This window comes from Pinus tabuliformis, chromosome 8, assembly GCF_031772625.1.
Source record: "Pinus tabuliformis cultivar Carrire ecotype Pingquan chromosome 8, CPIR1, whole genome shotgun sequence".
In the NCBI taxonomy this organism is placed as follows: Eukaryota; Viridiplantae; Streptophyta; class Pinopsida; order Pinales; family Pinaceae; genus Pinus; species Pinus tabuliformis.
In genome coordinates this window covers 441,250,210-441,270,268 of record NC_142294.1, presented here as the reverse complement: position 1 = coordinate 441,270,268, position 20,059 = coordinate 441,250,210, and the positions used below count along the sequence as shown (strand labels likewise).

Below are 20,059 nucleotides of genomic sequence, written 5' to 3'. Positions count from 1 at the left end.
CATGTTATGGGAGCATTTATCAAAATAAGAAATCAAACTTTAGATATCCAAAACCTAAACCTAGTTAGGCTTACAATCAACAAGGGTTGCATCTTTCATACCCTAGACTTCAACAACTTTGCTAGGGTTTTGTCACAAACCCTAGATTCCATCATCAAGACTTAAAGCCTTAGATATCAGCAACTAAGTCAAGTTAGCAATCCATTCATAGCAAAAGCATTTTATATGTAGTGTTTCATTATCAAGCCTTAGAAACTTACATCAATCTCTACTAGGTTTTTATCAAAATTTCAATGTTAGATATATAACAGTTTGACAAAAGTTAGGGTTTCCATCAAGCGAAAGCATATACACCTAGGGCTTCATTCCCAGGGATTTACATTACGAGGGTTTTGTCATAAACCCTAATACACCAAACCATAAAGATTTAGGCTTTCATCATATAACTTCATGGCCAAGTGACATGGTCAAAGGCAACGTTGCAAACATTGGCATTGGGATAAAATCAACAAGGGTCTGAAAAACCCAAATATCTTAAAAATTGGGAAAATATTAACAAAAATAGGCAAACGTTATCAAAATTAAGATACCACCAAAATATCAGTAAAACCAACAATTATCAGCTAGGCCCAAAAATCGCGATTTTGTGATTTTATCGTGATAAAATCAAGATGTTGGCAACACTGGTCAAAGGGACTACATGATGGGGATCCACATCATGAGTATATAGATGCGAGGAGGGAGAAATCGTGGATGCATGAGTTACAAACTCAACCTTTGTTTTTCCACCCCTCTTATGCGCCTTTTACTTTTGCTCGATTTTTCTTTGTATTGCTGCTCATAGCTCAAAGGGTTAGAGATTACTTTGAATTATATATAACAGTTGTATTACCCCTTAATGATGAGGTAGCTCATTGCCCATCGGGGTTGGGACTTGCAAGGGTTTCCTTTTTTATGATGTAAAGGAGCAACATGTGCTCAGGAACCAGGCTGTGGCCATAATGAGGGGGGTAGAGCTCACACTAAGCTTTTTCCTCTTTAGAAATCTAGGGTAGTTGGATTAGGTGATTTCTCTTAAATTGATAACTGCTTGTGATGCGTTTTTACTTAATTTTATTAGCTTCTTTTTTCACTTGTTTATTATTAGTGTTCTTGTCACCAAACAACTACCAAACAATAAAGATTAATGAGACAAGAGGACATAAGATATTAGCCAGGGCCAAAACCTCTCTTCTTGAGAGGAAAACCTGCAAGAACTCTTCTCTTCTTATAGAACTTCAATTGATGAATTCCAAGAACTATGACCCTTGACCAAGACACCTCCAAGACAAAGTCAAACTTTCTCCCTGAAGTACTTTCTTAACCAAGTCAAATTTGCCTTCTAGCAGCTTCCACTTCACCTTTGACCAAGATTTCAGACCTGCAACTTTGACTGCAATTTTCGGCCCCTACTGTAGAAACCCTAGGTGACATGTGTGAGAGAATTATGGTGATTTAGTCCTCCTCTCTCCTTCGCTTGAGATGATTTCTCCTCCTTATCAATTCGACTTGCAAGGGAGACTTCCTTTTGACCCAAAACTCGACTCTTGTTGATGATTGCAATTTTGATTTGCTGCAACTTCAGAATGCCCTAGCTCCTCTTTGCACATGTGAGAGTGATGACCCAAAAACAGTCCAAAATCATTCGATTTTCTTCTCTTTATGCTTCCTCCTTCTTCGCTTGGATATGAGGGTTCTTCTTGTCTTCTTATCAAACTTTTGTGATCTGATTGGATGTCATTGAATGAGGCCGAGCCACCTTATTTATAGACTTCTTGTTCTAGCTTGTAGGTTGACTTGTCCTTGTCTCTAGGCCGACTTGTCACTTGTATAGGTGGACTTGTTGTTTGCACTTTGACAAGGTCTTGGAGGGTCTTTGACTCAACTAAATTTTCTTTTACATATGTAACATGCCCAAGAGGGTCTTCCATACATGATAATGACTCAATTGACTTGTAGACTCAATGACAAGCCCTAGAAGCACTCAATTGGTGCTTGACCTATAAAACAAATAACATTGAGCATGCAACCCATGCCTCAAGAACAACAATAATAAATTTATTTTTCTATTTACAATAAATACATAAAATCATGATTACAAATGTCATTATGAAGACCAAACCTAGTTACATATTTCAACACTCCCTCTTAACTAGGGAGGTATTCATAATCCATACAAGGTACTTGGGTATTCTCAAACTAAAGAATTCTCATTACAACAGTCAGATTGGTAAGCCATCTCATAAGCTACTTGCTTAGTTTATGACATAGCATCACATCATACCAACCAACATTGTCACATAGCAAGCCCTTGACTAACAACTCTCTCTCTCCACAAGATCAGAGTAGAATGTTGGTGAGACCAATGACTAACAGACACCATCATCATTGTCTCTCAAGGCACATACCCCACCCGAGTGTTCATAGGGTATGTCATTTTAGGACAATTCCTATCTTGGAATAACACATCCTCAAGGAATTTCCTCTTTGACTACTCTTACATCTTGGATGCCCTACCACATCCTCAAAGAGTATCAAAATCAATCTCAGATGCTTACCTAATCCTCCATTCTTTCTTCACAATATGAAGACAAGAATGATGTGTCTATCTCTCCCTCTCAACTAGGGAAGATATACTCATTCCTATAAAAGGAATATACCCAAGCTCCCTCTTATCTAGGGACTTTTCCAAGCTCCCTCTTAACTAGGGACTTGATTCCAAGCTCCCTCTTAACTAGGGACTTGTTTCCAACAACAACTCTATGCTCTTTGGTGGAGATCATGGTACCTTCAGTTGCTTTTAGATCTCCTTCTTTTGTTGTCATGAATTTCATCTTAATCATTATGGAGCCTTATCTTCTAAGTTTTCTTCATAGGGCATCTGTTGATTTGTTGTAATGTCGGATGTGCTCTAAGCATGATAATTGGTGGAGAGGCTAAGGCAATAAGATCTCCAAGACTCAAAAATGGTTTGGGGAAATTCCACCCGATTGGAGAGATATTAAAATAATTAATATTTTTAATGGGGTTCCTAAGTCTACACTTAGGAAAATTAAAATATTAATGGGTATTAATATAACACTGGGTGAGAATGTTCTAAATGACATGGATCAAGCCAAATCTAATCTTAGCTGTCGATTAAGGACTTAATCTCGGCCGTTGAAGACTCAACAGGAAAAGTATAAGAGGAGGCTTGAGGGCTAGTTGGAGATACACCAAACTGATCAGTCAGTTCGATTTTCTGGAGCAGGTTCTTGCTGAGAAAATTTGAGCTAGTGGTCTGTTGCAACGAGGGGTAGTGAGTACATAATAAAGAGACAGGGATAGTGCCAGAGGGTCAGCGCAGAGACCGAAGAGGCTGACGTAGAGGCAGCTAGAGCTATGCAGAGGCAGTAGGAGCTACGCAGAGGCAGCTAGGGACTGCGCAGAGGCAGAGAGCCAGGAGGTTGATGCAGAGGCTTCAGGAGCTACGCTGAAGCTAGTAGGGCTGACGCAGGGCCAAGAGGAAGCACCAGAAGGATTTTCGTGGGGCAGACTAGAGTTGAGAGGCTGAATATCTGTCTCCGAGAAGAGGTATTATTGCCATGTAACAATCTCTGTTGGGTGAGCCATTTCTAGAACCCTAGTTGTACTCAAGAATCTGCATAATAATAAAACTCTTAGAACTGCTGCACCGGTTTTCCCGCATTGGGTTTTTCTGGGGACAATTGTCCAAAAATAACGGTGTCCCTTGTGTGTTTGTCTCAGTATTTCAGTTGCTGATCTGTATATGAGTTAAGGCTGCATTTGTGTTTATTTCAGTATTTATATTTATAAATAACTTGTTAATGGAATGAACAAGTAGGAGAAATTAAACCAGATAATGCAATAGGAATTCTAACGTGTCGGACATAGAAATTTCAACATGGTATCAGAGCATTGCAGATCACAGGAGAACTAAAGGCACCAACAGTAATCTGGAGAATTTGCAGCAGTAGCAGCTATCCCGAGAGATAGCGCTATTCCAGAGCAGAAGTAGCAGAGAAGAAGTGATGCAGAGGGCTTGCATCATCATTTCGAGCCAGAAAGAGGGTCAGCGCAGAGGCAGAGGGGCAGATCAGACCTACGCAGTGCCCGGTCATCTTTCTCAGCCAGGAAGGATCGACGTTGTGGCCAGGAGGAGCAGATTCTGTCGTTGCTGAGATTGCGCAGAGCCTGAAAGGCTCAATTTCTTCAGTTGTCGGGGCTTGGGGAGTTGTGGGCAGATTGTGATTGAGAAGCTGGTGGGGTGTTGTTTCTGTCGGTGCAAAACAATACCTAAGGGGAAAGAACGAAGGTAGGGGGAGTCGCTACCTTGACGAATTTCTAGCCAGGAAATCCAGATCCGAGTTGCAGTTGCAAGGAGGATTGGAGAGGAACAGTTCGACATTTGGAGGGAGGATTTCCAGCAGGGAAATTAGGACTTAGAGGGAGATTTCCAGGAGGGAAGTCAAAACTCAAAGGGAGTCCAGAAGAGGAGCGGAAATGGCAGCGAACGGGCTGAGGGATTAGGACAAGTTGGATGGGGCTTCCAACTTTGTCATCTAGAAGGCCAGGATCCTGGCAGTCCTGGATCGACATCGCATCAAGGACTTTTCCTTGAGAATTGTGGCTATCCTGGTCGACCCAGCTGAGAATGAGAAGTATGAGGATGCAATGGCGAGGGCGAAGTGCATGATCCTTGACGGGGTCAAAGATCATGTTATACCACATATTGTTGAAAAGAACACAACAAAGGAGATGTGGGATACTTTGAAGACATTATATCAATGCTCTTCCGTGCAGCGAAAGATGCTATTGGAAAATCAACTGTGGTGGTATGAGATGCAGAAGGGAGAGAAGATAGATCTGTTCCTCCTCATATTGTGGAGATTCGTGACCAACTTACTTTCGTAGGGTCTACATCGGATCCAGAATTCATGGTGAGGACAGCCTTGAATGTAGTCTCTGAGGAGTGGGAGACATTTGTCCAAAGTATTTTGGGCAGGGCTACTCTTCCAGGTTGGGAGGAGATGTGGGCAACTCTTCGCCAAGAAGAGATCAGGCGGTTGACCAAGGCGAGGAGTAGTGGCAAGGGAGGTCGAATCAAGAAAGAGGAGGAGGAGGATGCAGCTCTAGCATTTGCGGGATAGCAGGGGAAGAGGAAGAAGAAGGATATCTCCAAGGTGAAGTGCTTCCATTGTGGGGAGCTGGGACATTATGCATCCTAGTGTCCTAGGAAGAAAAACAAGGGAGAGGCTTCCGACTCCAAGGCAGCTCCAGCTAAGGCGAAGAAAGAAGTCGAGACTGATGATGACTGTGCCATGAGTGCTCATGCACCTCTAGAGAAGAGGTGGGGAGACATCGAGTTGTAGTCAGGAGGACTACATACTAGGGGTAGGATCCTTGAGGTGCCCAAACTCTTGGATCATATCCGGCTACGGGAGCCCTTAACAACAGTAGCAGGATGACAGAGGTTGGGTGGAGCAAAGTGTAGTGGAGTAGCAAGGCAGTGCTTGGGTGCAGAAATTTGAGGCAGTGCAATGGAGGTTGCAGCAGTGCGAGAGGCACAAAGGTGTATGCAGCAGCGCAGTGGCAGCAAAGGGAGCACATGATAGCAGCAAAGGCAACTTCAGTTTCATGAGGCTTCCAGACTGACCAGGATGTCAACATTTGGGTAGATCAGTTACTTACTTCTCGATAACTGAGTTGCAATGCAGCAGTTAGCAGTGGTAGTGCTAGGGGTAGCATGGGCAGCATATTGAGAGGGAGTTGCAGTACAGATGTAGCAGTGGTAGTGGCAGTGTCATGGGCAGTAGTACAGGAAGCAACAGTGCAGATGATGTGAGGCAACAGGCCAAGCATCAACATAGGTACCGGTGCGGAAGGATCAATGTGATGTTTCAGTGGTGGAGCATTACTAGAGCACATTCCTCGCTAAGAGGGAGTGTTGATTTGTGGTAGCATCGGATGTGCTTTAGCCATGAAAATTGGTGGAGAGGCTAAGGCACATAAGATCTCCAAGACCTAGAAATGGTTTGGGGAAATTCCAACAGGTTGGAGAGATATTAAAATAATTAATATTTTTAATGGGGTTCCTAAGTCTAAAAGTAGAAAAATAAAAATATTAATGGGTATTAATATAAAACTGGGTGAGAATGTTCTAAATGACATGGATCAAGCCAAATCTAATGTTAGCCGTTGATTAGAGATTTAATCTCGGCCCTTGAAGACTCAACAGGAAAAGTATAAGAGGAGGCTTGAGGGTCAGTTGGAGATACACCAAACTGATCAGTCAGTTCGATTTTACGACGCAGGGCTTGTTGAGAAAATTCGAGCTAGTGGTCTGTTGCAGTGAGGGGCAAGTGAGTACATAGCAAAGAGGGCGGGATAATGCCAGAGGGTCAGCACAGAGATCGAAGAGGCTGACATAGAGGTAGCTAGAGCTACGCAGAGGCAACAGAAGCTACACAGAGGCAATTGGGGATTGCACAAAGGTAGAGAGGCTTACGTGGGTGACCTAGAGGGGCCAAGAGCTGACGTAGAGAGCCAAGAGGCTAACGCTGAGGCTTCAAGATCTATGCTAAAGCTAGTAGGGTTGATGTAGGGCCAAGAGGAAGCGCCAAAGGATTTTTGTGGGGCAGACTAGAGCTGAGAGGCTGAATATCTGTCTCCGAGAAGAGGTATTACTGCCGTGTAACAATTTCTGTGGGGTGAGCCATTTCTGGTACCCTAGTTGTACTCAAGAATCTGCATAATAATAAAACCCTCAGAATTGTTGCACCAGTTTTCCTGCATTGGGTTTTTTCGGGGATGATTGTCCAAAAAGAACGGTGTCCCTTGTGTGTTTATCTAAGTATTTCAGTTGTTGATCTGTATATGAGTTAAGGTTGCATTTGTGTTTATTTCAGTATTCATATTTATAAATAACTTGTTAATGGAATGAACAAGTAAGAGAAATTAAACCAGATAATGCAGTGTGTGTTGGGTTGTGTTATATTCTTTCCACGACTAGCCTTCCTAGTTAACCGGCAGGTTAGAGGGGGGGGGGGGGGGCGGAGCTCCCCCCTTCATTGTGTCGACTGCGCAGTGGGGGGGTCATAGGGGGTTTGAGGGGGGTGGTTAGCCCCCCTCTATGGGGTCCGGGGTAGCGCCTTGGGGAAATTTTAATTTGGACCCTATATTTGGATGAGCGGACCTACCTATGGTTTTGTGCATGGTTTTCGCACATGGGTTTGGAAGCGATGGTTTTCGGTCCATGGGTTTGGACGCGATGGTTTTCGGTCCATGGTATTGGATGCTTCGGCATGTATAAACATGTATTGTGACATTGAAAGGAAAATAATGAAAAATTAATCTCGTAGTCCCGATTTTGGGATCCAGGGGACAATCTCTGTGTATATGTGTTTTATGTGTTATGTTCTCGCATTGTTTATTTTCTATTATTAGAATTCGTATGCAGGTAATTTCTGTACGGGGTTAAAACCTACATTTGGTATTAGAGCTGTTTTGGCTTCAAGGGGAAGCCTTTGTTGCTGAGGGGTTTCGCTCAGGCCTGTGGTAGATCCTGTTCAGTGGGAGATCTGCAGGATCGATTCTGGTGGTGAAAGAAGATGGCGAGCAGTGGAAAGATAGAGATCGCGAAATTTAATGGTCAGAGTTTTGAGTTGTGGAAACTCAAGATGGAGGATCTATTGGTGGATAAAGATCAGTGGATCGCGGTATATCCGGGTATTAAACCAACTGGAGTGTCTGATGAAGAATGGAAGAAGTTGGATCGGAAGAGCACACGATTGTGTGTCTCAGATTCAGTATTGCTGAATGTATTAGGGGAAGCTACGACTAAGGCTTTGTGGGACAAGTTAGGGACTTTGTACCAATGTAAGCCTCTGGTGAATAAAGTGTTCCTACGGAAAAAGTTGTATAACCTGAGGATGAAAGATGGAGACTCAGTGACAGAGCATCTGAACGCATTTAATACTGTGGTAAGTCAGTTATTATCTGTTGATATTAAAATTTCAGATGAAGATAAGTGCATCAGTTTGTTGTGTTCTCTACCAGATGCGTGGGATAGTTTGGTTATTGCAATAGGTAGCAATGCAACTGCCTTGCAGTTTGATGAAATAGTTTCATCTTTGCTGACGGAGGAGATAAGACGAAAAAATATGGAGAGCCAGAATGGTGATGCCTTAGTATGTACGAGGACGATCTTAGAACAGAAACAAAAATAAGTCATCGAGTGGGAGATCTAAATCTCCAGGAAAACCTATAAAGGTGGTGTGCTGGAAATGTGGAAAGGAAAGGCACTACAAAAGGGATTGTAAATCTAAAGCTCCTGACAAAGCAAAGGGATCTGATGATGCTCCTTCTGCAGAGGCGAAAACCACCTCAGATGAAGGTGGAGATGTGTACTTGGCTTCTTCAAGTACACATGTAGATCATAAGGCATGGTTGATTGACTCAGGTGCATCCTTTCACTTCACTCTCCAAAGAGAGTGGTTCTGCGAGTATGAGAAATATGATGGTGGTGATGTCTTCTTGGGCGATGACAGGAAGGCTAGAATCGTTGGTCGCGGAAAAGTAAAGTTGAAGTTGCAAGGTGGAAGGGTTAGAACACTTCCAGGTGTTCTGCATATTGCTGCATTGGCTAGAAATCTGATTTCCGTAAGCAAGCTGGATGATGCAGGTGTAAAAACAGTTTTCGAGAAGGATACCTGCAAGATGGTTTGGGGAGCATTGCTATTGATGCGGGGAGTTTGAATTGGAACTCTGTACAAGCTGCAAGGTAGCACTGTTGTTGATGGTTGCAACAGTTCTGTGGTTCCCGAAAGTGGAGCAGAAAATCTAGTGGTCTCTGGAGAGAAGACCATGTTGTGGCATCAAAGGCTTGGACATATTGGAGAGAAGGGCCTTCGAATATTTCATAGTAAAGGTATGGTAGAAGGTATGAGTAATAGCTCTCTGGATTTTGATTTCTGTGAAAATTTTGTATATGGCAAGCAGAATCGGGTGAGTTTCCCCTTTGGTGGGGGCGAAACAGATATTAGAACTTGTGCACAGTGATGTGTTTGGACCTGTGAAGGTTCCATCACTGGATAAGTACTATGTATCATTTATAGATGACTTCTCATGGAATACATGGATATATTTCCTTAAGAAGAAATCTGAAGTCTTTGACAGGTTTAAAGAATTTAAGGCTCTGGTGGAAAATCAGACAATGAAGAAGATAAAGGTGTTGAGGACAGATAACAATGGAGAGTTTTGTAGTAAGGAATTTGAAGAATTTTGTAAGAAGTGTGGGATAGCACGGCAAAAGGCTACTCCATACACACCTGAGCAAAATGGAGTTGCAGAAGGAATGAACAAGACATTGATGGAAAGGGCAAGAAGCATGCTCAGTGGTGCCGGGTTAGGACAGGAATTCTGGGCAGAGGCGGTGGAGACAGCATGTTACCTGGTCAATAGATCACCTTCATCAGCGTTGGAGGATAAGACTCCACAAGAGGTATGGACTGGTAAGAAACCTTCTCTTTCACATTTGAGGGTATTTGGATGTGATGCATATGTACATGTTCCAAAGGAGAAAAGAACTAAGTTGGATAGTAAATCTGAAAAGTGCATCTTTGTTGGGTATAAGGATGGTTTAAAGAGTTATAAGCTTTGGAACCCAGTAACAAGGAAGGTTGTGTACAACCGAGATGTAGTGTTCAGAGAGGTGAAAGATGTTATTAAACATGAAGTCCAACCAAAGGAACCTGAGAAGATAGAGTTCGAGCTTAAGGAGGAAGAATCAGACTCTACAGCATAGGAGGAATCAGAATATGAAGAGCCACAAACTCCGGGTGTGAGAAGATCAATTTGAGAAAGAAGGCACCCGGAAAGGTATAGTCCATCTGCTTTCTGTTTAAATTTTGCTTTATCTGTTATTGATGATGATCCAATAACTGTGAAGGAAGCAGTAGATTCAGAGGATGGCAAACTCTAGAAAGAGGCCATGGTTGATGAAATGGCATCTTTGCACAAAAATGAGACTTGGGATCTAGTGGAGTTGCCGGTTGGAAGGAAACCCATTGGCAGCAAATGGGTGTTCTAGAAGAAGACAAATGCAGAAGGAAAGGTGGAGAAATACAAAGCTCGGTTGGTAGCAAAAGGTTATTCCCAGGTGCCAGGAATTGATTTTGGCGATATTTTTTCTCCTGTTGCCAAAGTAGCTTCTATTAGATTAATTTTATCTGTTGCTATTGCTTTTGATTTTGAGGTAGAACAGATGGATATGAAGACAACATTTCTTCACGGGGATCTGGAAGAGGAGATCCACATCAAGCAACCTGAAGGTTTTGCGGTGAAGGGTAAGAAAGAATTGATATGCAAGTTAAAGAAGTCTCTATATGGGTTAAAACAGTCACCAAGGATGTGGTATCAGAAATTTGATACATTTATACGCGAACCTGGCTTCACGAGAAGCAAAGCAGATCACTGCGTGTATTTTAAATTAAGTGGTGACCGTGTTATTTATCTGGTCTTGTATGTGGATGATATGTTGCTGGTTGGAAATGACAAAGAAATTATCCAGGATTTGAAGACCCAATTGTCCTCCAAATTCGACATGAAAGATCTTGGTGTTGCAAACTATATTTTGGGCATGGAAATTAAAAGACATCGGGCAAAGAGGAAGCTCTGGTAAAATTAGAGGAAGCTCTGGCTAAACTAGAGGAAGTATGTTGAGACAATACTCCAAAGGTTTAATATGCAAGATAGTAAACCGGTGAAGGTTCCTATTCTTGTAGGTGTAAAGTTATTTGCCAAACAGTATCTCAAGACACAAGAAGAGGAAGAGGACATTTCCCGTGTTCCATATGCAAGTGCAGTCGATAGCCAGATGTATGCAATGGTCTGTACTAGACCAGACATTGCACATGCAGTGGGAGTATTGAGCAGGTTTATGTCAAAACCAGGGAAGGAGCACTGGACAACAGTGAAGCGAGTTTTCAGGTATTTGCATGGCACTAGTGATTATGGTTTGTGCTACCAAGGAAGACCAGGATTGGACAGAGCATTGGATATTTGTGGCTTTGTTGATGTAGACTGGGCTGGAGATTTGGATCAGAGAAGATCTACAAGTGGGTATGTGTTTAACCTATTTGGAGGTGCAGTCAGTTGGATGAGTAAGAAACAATTTGTAGTGGCACTATCAACTACAAAGGCAGAATACATGGCAGCCACTCATGCAAACAAGGAAGCAGTTTGGTTGCAGAGATTGTGTTCAAGTATGGGGTTAGTACATGGAGCTATAAGGATAGACTGTGACAACAAAAGTGCAATTTTCTTGGCAAAAAACCCTGCTTATCATTCAAAGACAAAGCACATTGATGTTCAGTATCACTTTGTGATAGATATGATAGAAGACAAAAAGGTGTTACTAGTAAAGATGGACACTTTGAAGAATACTGCAGATGCATTGACAAAATCTGTGAGCTCTAAGAAGTTCTTTTGGTGTAGAGAAACAATGGGCGTTTTAGGGCTGGATAAATGACTAAGCTCTCCTGTGGAAAGAAAACAAAAAGTGGGAGAATGTTGGGTTGTGTTATATTCTTTCCATGACTAGCCTTCCTAGTTAATCAAGGGGTTAGAGGGAGGGCAGAGCCCCCCTTTTGTTGCACCAACTGCACAGTGGGGGGAGTCATAGGGGGTTTGATGGGGGCGGTTAGCCCCCCTCTACGGGTTTGGGGCAGCGCCCCGGGGAATTTTTTTTTGGACCCTATATTAGGTTGGGCGGACCTACCTATGGTTTTGTGCATGGTTTTCGCACATGGTTTTGGACGTGATGGTTTTCGGTCCATGGTTTTGGATGCGATGGTTTTCGGTCCATGGTAGTGGATGCTTCGGCATGTATAAATATGTATTGTAACATTGAATAGAAAATAATGAAAAATCAATCTCGTAGTCCCAGTTTTGGGATCCAGCGGACATTCTCTGTGTATATGTGTTTTATGTGTTATGCTCTCACATTGTTTATTTTCTATTGTTAGAATTCATACGCAGGTAATTTCTGTACGGGGTTAAAACCTACAGTAAGGATTTCTAACGTGTCAGACTTAGAAATTTCAACAACATTGACCATCCATCACTTTCCTTCACGAACCATATTAGTCATGTCATCCTTCTCTTCATTGGAAAGTGATCTTCTGGTCCACATCTAGTTTCTCTTCATCCAACTACCTTTTCCAAGTCATGTTACTTTCGGGATCTTCCATCTATTCTCGGTTGTAGGTGACAGCTACAACTTACTTTCGGGTACCTTTTTTCAATCCAACCAGCTGTTCAAAAATCAAAATGAACATCAAATCAAAGTCATATTTTATGATGGCCTTTGATCATGACATCTACTTGCTTGCAGCATCAACATTCCACACATTGATAAACAAATCTCCAAGACATTCAATGTCAAGGGTCTCATTCCTTTACAAACTTTATCAGAGCCTTCATTCCTTCTCTATGGAGATGCCATAGCCAATTCTTTTAGTCATCAAATGTTGATCACTTTCTCTTATCTCATGTGATCATAGTTGCATTTCTCATGAACTCCTCTTCCTTTCTTCACATATTGTTCCTAGGAACTTCTATACATAGTTCCTTCATCTTGTCATGCACCTCATATTCCATGTGAGGACATATTATGTTGATTTCATCTTATTAATATGTGAAGATATGCCTTCGTGCATCTTTCCAAATGAAGAGACCTTTCTTCCTCTATATTTATGAGGTAGAGTATTTACCCATGCTTACCTGCAACTATATAATGACATGACTGTGAAAATTACGAAGTCTGGAATCGTACTGCAGTAATTGATATTATCTCTTGTATTTGTTAAATAAATTAAACAAATTATTTGTAGTTTCTTATGACAAATATCGAAATAAATACACTGCAGCCTTCACAAATTAAATACCAAGGAAAAATAAATGCAAGGAAAATTAGAGAAATGTTAGCACACATATAAGCATATTAACACAGTTATTTTTGGACAATCGTCCCCAGAAAAACCCAATGTGGGAAAATGGTGCAGTAGATGAGGGTTTCTTTATTATTCTTCAACAGTAATTCATGTATAAGATATCGTACAGTAAAATTAGAGAAAGCAACACTAAGAGAAATTTAGTACTAAATTTCTCACTCTCCACAACGATTCTCTGACCTCGAAACGACCCCTCTGCCCTTACGCTGGTCTCACTGTGTCATCCTCTGCGTAGTGACTGCGCAATGCCCTGATGAACTGCGTCCTCTCTCACGTTGACCCTTCCAGAATTTATCCTGCACTCTCAGACTACTGCTGATGCCCTCTCTCTCCCCTGCAACTCACCCTCGTCCTCTCTCACGCTGACCCTTCCAGAATTTATCCTGCACTCTCAAACTACTGTTGATGCCCTCTCTCTCCCCTGCAACTCACCCTCTGGCTCTATCTTCTCTTGCTGAACTTCAGCCACTAAGAAAATCGATCTGCCTAGGCAACTGAGTATCTGCACTAGTGTATTCTCCATCTACCCATCAACTTCTTATAATCTTCTGTTGGAGTACCAACGACCAATATTAAAACATAATTGATGGCCCAGATTAATTCCCTGTCGATCCGTGTGAGTTTCTAGATGATTTTCACCACATCTTAATTAATACTGATTAATTAACCATATTCCCTAAGTTTAGACTTAGGAAATAATTAAAAATTTGGTTAATAATCTAATTGAGACACTTCTGGGTGGAATTTCCAGAAATGATTTCTGGGTTTTGGAGAACTCATTCATTCTAGCCTCTCCACAACTTTTCGTGGCTAGAACACATCTGATGCTACAAAAAATAACACTCCCTCCTAGCGAGGAAAGTGTTCTAGTGCTACTGCCCCTTGTAGCAACACCCTGTCTCTGCATCATCTATTGTCACGCTACTAATGTCTGGCTGTTGCTACCCACCAACCACTGCGCAACTCTGATATATGTTGCATCTGTGCTGCTGCTGACCCTGCTGAACTGCTGTCAACTACTGCATCTGCACTGCGACTCCCTCTCAACTGCTGCTGCTGAGAATCTATTGAAACAAATTCTCCATCATACCCATCTGTTCTCTGAACTGGATGAACTTAGCTCTCCCTAGAGCTTTTGTGAGTATGTCTGCTACTTGATCACTTGTGGGGACATACTACAGCTGGACTGCCCCACGTTGAACATAATCTCTGATGAAATGACATCTGATATCAATGTGCTTCGACCTATCATGAAATACTGGATTCTTAGAGAGTTTTATGCAACTCTGATTATCACAGTAAACACTAGTCGCTTCCATTTTCTTCTTGAACAAACTCACCAGCAATTTCCTAAGGCATATGGCTTCGAACGTAGTCGTGGTGGTTGCCATATATTCTGCTTTTGCTGAGCTCAGTGCTACTGACTTCTGCTTCCTGCTGCACCAAGAGATCATCCCTGATCCAACGCTGAAGCAGTACCCAAAGGTGCTTTTCCTGTCCATTGAACTACCTGCCCAACTGCATCTGTGAATCTGCTCAACCTGACATCATCTCCTCGAGTATATTTCAACTCGATCCTGATTGTTCCATGCAGATAGCTGAGAATGTGCCTCACTGTTGACCAATCTTTGTTTCGCCATGAACTGGCTAAGGGTATTGATAGGGAAGCAAATGTCTGGCCTAGTGTTGACCAGATACATGAGTGACCCAATTAGCTCTTTGTACAAGGTGGGGTCGACTTCCTTGTCCCTTGATGCATCTATCTTCTTCCAGTTGGTAATCATTGGTGTTGCCATGGGTCTGCAGTCTTGCATTCTGAATCTCTTCAAAATTTCTGTAGCATATCTCCCTTGCCCAAGGAAGATCTCCCCATTCTTTTGCCATACTTCCAATCCTAGAAAATAGTGCATCAACCCCATATCCTTCATATCGAATTTTGCTGCAAGGTTCCTTTTGCAGTCCTTTATGATCCTCGATGATCCTGTCAAAAATAGATCATCTACATATAAAACCAGAATGAGAGGCTCATTCTCCACCATCAGATAATAGAGATTGGGATCTGCATCACTCTTGATGAATCCCAATTGCTGCAAGTAACTGTGAATTTGATCGTGCCACACCCTGGGTGCCTTCTTGAGCCCATATAGGGCTTTCTTCAATCTGCATACATGAGTGTGTCTCTCATGAGTTTTGAAGCCTTCAGGCTGCTCTATGTATACCTCTTCTTCTATCACCTCGTTCAAGAATGTTGTCTTGACATCCATCTGGTGAATTTCCCATCCCATTTATGCTGCTAGGGATATGATGGATCTGATAGAGGTATATCTGGCAATTGGGGCGAAGGTCTCCTCATAGTCTATTCCTTCCTTCTTTTCATACCCCTTTGCCATGAATCTGGCCTTGTACTTCTCCACACTTCCATCTGCAGTGTACTTGATCTTGTAGATCTATCTGGAACCTACAACTCATCTGTCTTCTGGACGAGGCACTACCTCCCAAATGTCATTTGTCATGATAGAGCTATATTCTTCTACCATGGCATCCACCCACACTTGATGCTGAGTGGCTTCCTAAAAACTAAAAGGTTTTGCAACCTGAGCTACCAAGGCTTTATATCTGTCAGGCTACGTGCGCTGTCTTTTGTCTGTCCTGGGAGCTCCGACAAACTCCTTCACGTCTCTCAAGGTCTGGCGCATTTCCCTACTGGCTCTACCATTGGTGGTGCGAGGTTTAGTAAATTTCCCTTTCTAATCTTGCTGCTCCGTCTGGTGAGAACTAACTAGATCTCCTACTCCTGAGGAGATGCTGGTATTGGTCACTGTGCTTGACCCCTGCGACTGTCCTCCTGCTTGTCCAACTTGTTGTCCCTGTTGTTGGACTAACGAAACCTCTGCTGGCTGATCTCCTATAGGCATCTCTCGAGATTTTTTTAAAGCTCTGTCTTCCATGAACTTTGCATCTTGCCTTACTACAATCTTCCGACTACTAGGAATGTAGATCTTGTATGCCTACTACAATATGTAACATGCCTAAGAGGGTCTTCCGTACATGACAATGACTCAATTGACTTGTAGACTCAATGACAAGCCCTAGAAGCACTCAATGGGTGCCTGACTTATAAAACAAATAACCTTGAGGATGAAACCCATGCCTCAAGAATAACAATAATAATTTTTTTTTTCTCTTTTCAATAAATACATAAAATCATGATTACAAATGTCATTATGAAGACCAAACCTAGTTACATATTTCAACATTTCCCACGTGCTTATGTGTATGTCTCAACCATCTTTTGCATATTGATATTTTTTTATTTTACTTTGTGGCCATGATATGCTCTTTCCTTTTGTTTTAGCTGCATCAACCTCCTAGGGAAGAAGTTCTGAGCCCTATCTAGGAATGTGGATGTATGGTTGTCAAATCCCAAAAAAACCAATGGTTAGTTGAACCCGAAGAATGGAGGTGGAATACGGGCTTGTAATGTAAGATGGAAAGTGGTAAGTATGGAGTGGGGATAGATGTAACATGCTATCTCAATCAAGGCTTCTTGAATAGTACCCCTCCTATACATAATTGGGCCATTAGGGGAGGTCCCACTGGACTAGGGTTGAAGATTACCCCCCCATTTAAGGCGAGGGAACAAGATCATGGTCAAAATACCTCTTTCTCCCATGTCAACCCATATTCCATATCAAAAGCCCAAATACAAACGAGTATAATCATCAAACTAAAAAATGAATAAAGTACCTTTTGATAAAAAATCCCACCTTCGTCCATGTGCTCTTACCGGATTGGTGAGAGGGTATATGATTGATGCAATTGGTGTAGATAAAATGACTCGTCATAAACTAGTGATGGCTGTTAGGGGCTGCATGTCTGGCTTGATGGATGTGTAGAATGGGAGAAAAATTTTCTCGTATGGGGCCACCCACTTTTTTGGGTAACAAGCATGACCATGACACTTTTTATAATGGAATACCTTGGATTATTAGAAAGCAGGTAGCATTGATAAAATCAACTATTTGAGTACTTGAATACTATGGTATCCAGGCTTCACTTGTTTTCTTCCGTAATATCTCTACCATTTAGTGAATGGTGGAACAAGGTTTTGTAATGAACCTCTCATGAAGTAGCTCCTTCTTGAGCTTCCTTTAAGTGGAATTGCTAGATGTCACTTTTGATTTTTCGTTATCTCCCCTCATCAACTATCTTGAAGTATAATCTTCAAATTTCTTGGAAATGGACTTTATCTTTGACAATGGTGTCAATGATTTACTGCCCAAACCTACACTTTAGATCTCATAAAGCCTTGTACCCAAGTGTAGCCTTAGGGGAATTTATGAATATTGTACAATGTCACCACAACAATGCTCCCTCTCACTCTAGGCCTGTTCTTTTCCAACACAAGGGGGGAATCCCATGAAAGATAGTTTAAGATTTTTGTTGAAGAAAATGGGTGAAATAATTGACCAGTCTCAAACCGGTTGGACAATGGAGCGATTGTGAAATAAAGAGGGTTCAAATAGAGTTGATGGAGGTGTAATTAGGTTGTTATTTGTTATAAAATCAGGAAGGCAATAATATTTTCTTATACTTGATAATTACTTGTGATGTTTTTGATTTCTTATTAGATTCCTTTATATCTTCTTTCTTTTATTTCATCAAGAAATTACCAAAGCAGTAACACATAAATCAATGGACACCAGATATAGGCTCACAACCAGGGAAAAACCCCTCTCTAGGGGAAAACCTAGTCAGTAATTCTTCCTTCAATAGTTTTCCTGAGATATTCCAAGACTCTAGACCTTGACACAAACTTTCCTCCACACCAAGTCAACCTTCTTCTTCCTTTGCAGATGATCCTACTTGACTTGGCAGCAGCAACAGCAGTAGCAACACTTATTTCAACCCAACAACTTCAACCTTGCCCTAGAAACTTCAATCTTCACTGAAAGATTTCGATCCTCACTTAGAAACTTCGATCTTGGCCCAATACAACTTCTTGAGGTAGCAACATCCAACAACAACAACTTCGACCTATGGCAGCAACAACATGCAGCAATTGGCTATGACATCAACTAGAGAACTTCGATCTTCCAAACCAGGGCACGAGAGAGAGAGATAGATGCACCAAAGTTTCGATTTTCCTTCCTTCTCTTAGACCAAACTCGCACTCCTTTTTCCTTCTTTCCTCTACTTCGCACTTTTTCCCAGCTTCAAGAGATATCGAACTAGCTTGTTGTGAGTGTGTGTTTCAAATGGAATTCGAACTACTTCATTTATAGTCCTTTGGTGAGGTCGAATAGCCTTCTTTGAGGTCAACTTGATCATCTTAAGGCTGACTTGGTGTGGAGGCAACATAATTCATATTTGACTCAATACTTAACCTTTTTACATGATTCAAAAGCCCAAGAAGGGTCTTTTTAAAAGTACAATGACTCTATTAACTTAGAATAAATCCTAAAAGTCCTCAATGGGGACTTTGACCTAAAACCTAAGTAGCACGAAACGGGGAAACGGGTATGAGTTTCCGAAATGAGAAGCGATACGAAACGCGACCTCCACAAATTTTGGAAACGGGGAAACGGGAATATATATATATATATATATATATATATGTGCAATCATAAAGCATAAATGATACATTATAATTTATTACACTTAAACATTAAGATTTAATTTACATCACATTTACTCATGAATGATCACATAATGAAAATAAAAATATCGGAATATCCAAAAACAACGTTTATTATATATCCAAATCTCAACATTAGCCTTTATTTATATTAATATATGAGGCTGCAAGTACAATAAAGACTATAAGGCTGCAAGACAGAGATCCAAATCAGGATTTTTTGCATCCACATCCCATTCTTTAGAAGGACCATTGTTTTATTGGGAGTCTCCTCCTACATAGTCGAACGACCTTAGTGCTCTTGATTAAATACACGTTTCATACCCTAGTACCCTTCATGATCTTGATTATTGGGAGTTTCCCCTGCATAGAGGGCTTGATTCTCTTGATTAAATACAAGTTCCATACCTTAGTACATGATAAAATCCAATGGAAACATTGCAATCCCCCCTATCCTGAAAAACAAATAAGTCTGCTGGATTTTGAGTGAGATCTAAAATTCTACTTTCTCCATATGAAATCCAATGAGGGCGAAACCACTCTCAAACATCCTGAGTCATTTCATGGTAATGTTAAAAATTTAAGTAAAAGGATGAAAATGAAAAATAAAGGAGAATATCACTTTTACTTTAAGAATTTAACTTTACCATGAATTGCATATGCCTCAAACTTCGTGATGAACTTCATATCAACACTAGGGAAAAAATTCACTTTTATAACTTTAGACACACATCTAGAAGTCACTAACATACCCTAAAAGTAAATTAAAAAACTAATTAAAAAAAAAATTAAAAAAACACAAGTTAATGAGGAAACGTGGGTCATACGGCCCTGAAACGCGTTTCCGACCGTACTGCCCACGTTTCCGTTTCGGGAAACGTGGCAGTACGGCCGGAAATGCGTTTCACGGCCGTACCAAACGCGTTTCCACGTTTCGTACCCGTTTCCGTACGGAAACAGACCTCTATGCCACGTTTCCTGCAACATAGCCTAAAACATGATGACCCAAGCATGAAATCTATGCTTTAATAAGTCATAATAATAAAAATAATAATAAAAATTCTGTTATCTGTTCCTTTGACAAGTATATTACATGATGACTTAATTTTATTTAATGAAGACCGAACTGAGTTACATTTTCCAAAACTCCCTCTTAACTAGGGAGGTATTCATTATATACAAGTACAAGGAAGATCTCAACTATATGAACCATGAAGAACTTTTAGGCACTGCAATGCCATGGACTAGATACCTGACCAGGGCAATCTATCCATTGGTCTCTCAACAGTTTAGGCACCGCAATGCCATGGACTAGATTCTTGGCCAAGGCAATCTATCCAAGTGGGACTAAGATGGACTCAAGCTGGGC

The 20,059-nt window shown here is 41.4% G+C and overlaps 1 protein-coding gene across 2 annotated transcripts in view; it reads left to right on the top strand.

Annotated features, from left to right (window-relative positions):
- Nucleotides 1–20,059, top strand: part of LOC149235958 (uncharacterized) — a 242,057-nt gene that overhangs the window by 127,235 nt on the left and 94,763 nt on the right. The gene's annotated exons all lie outside the window — the stretch shown is intronic.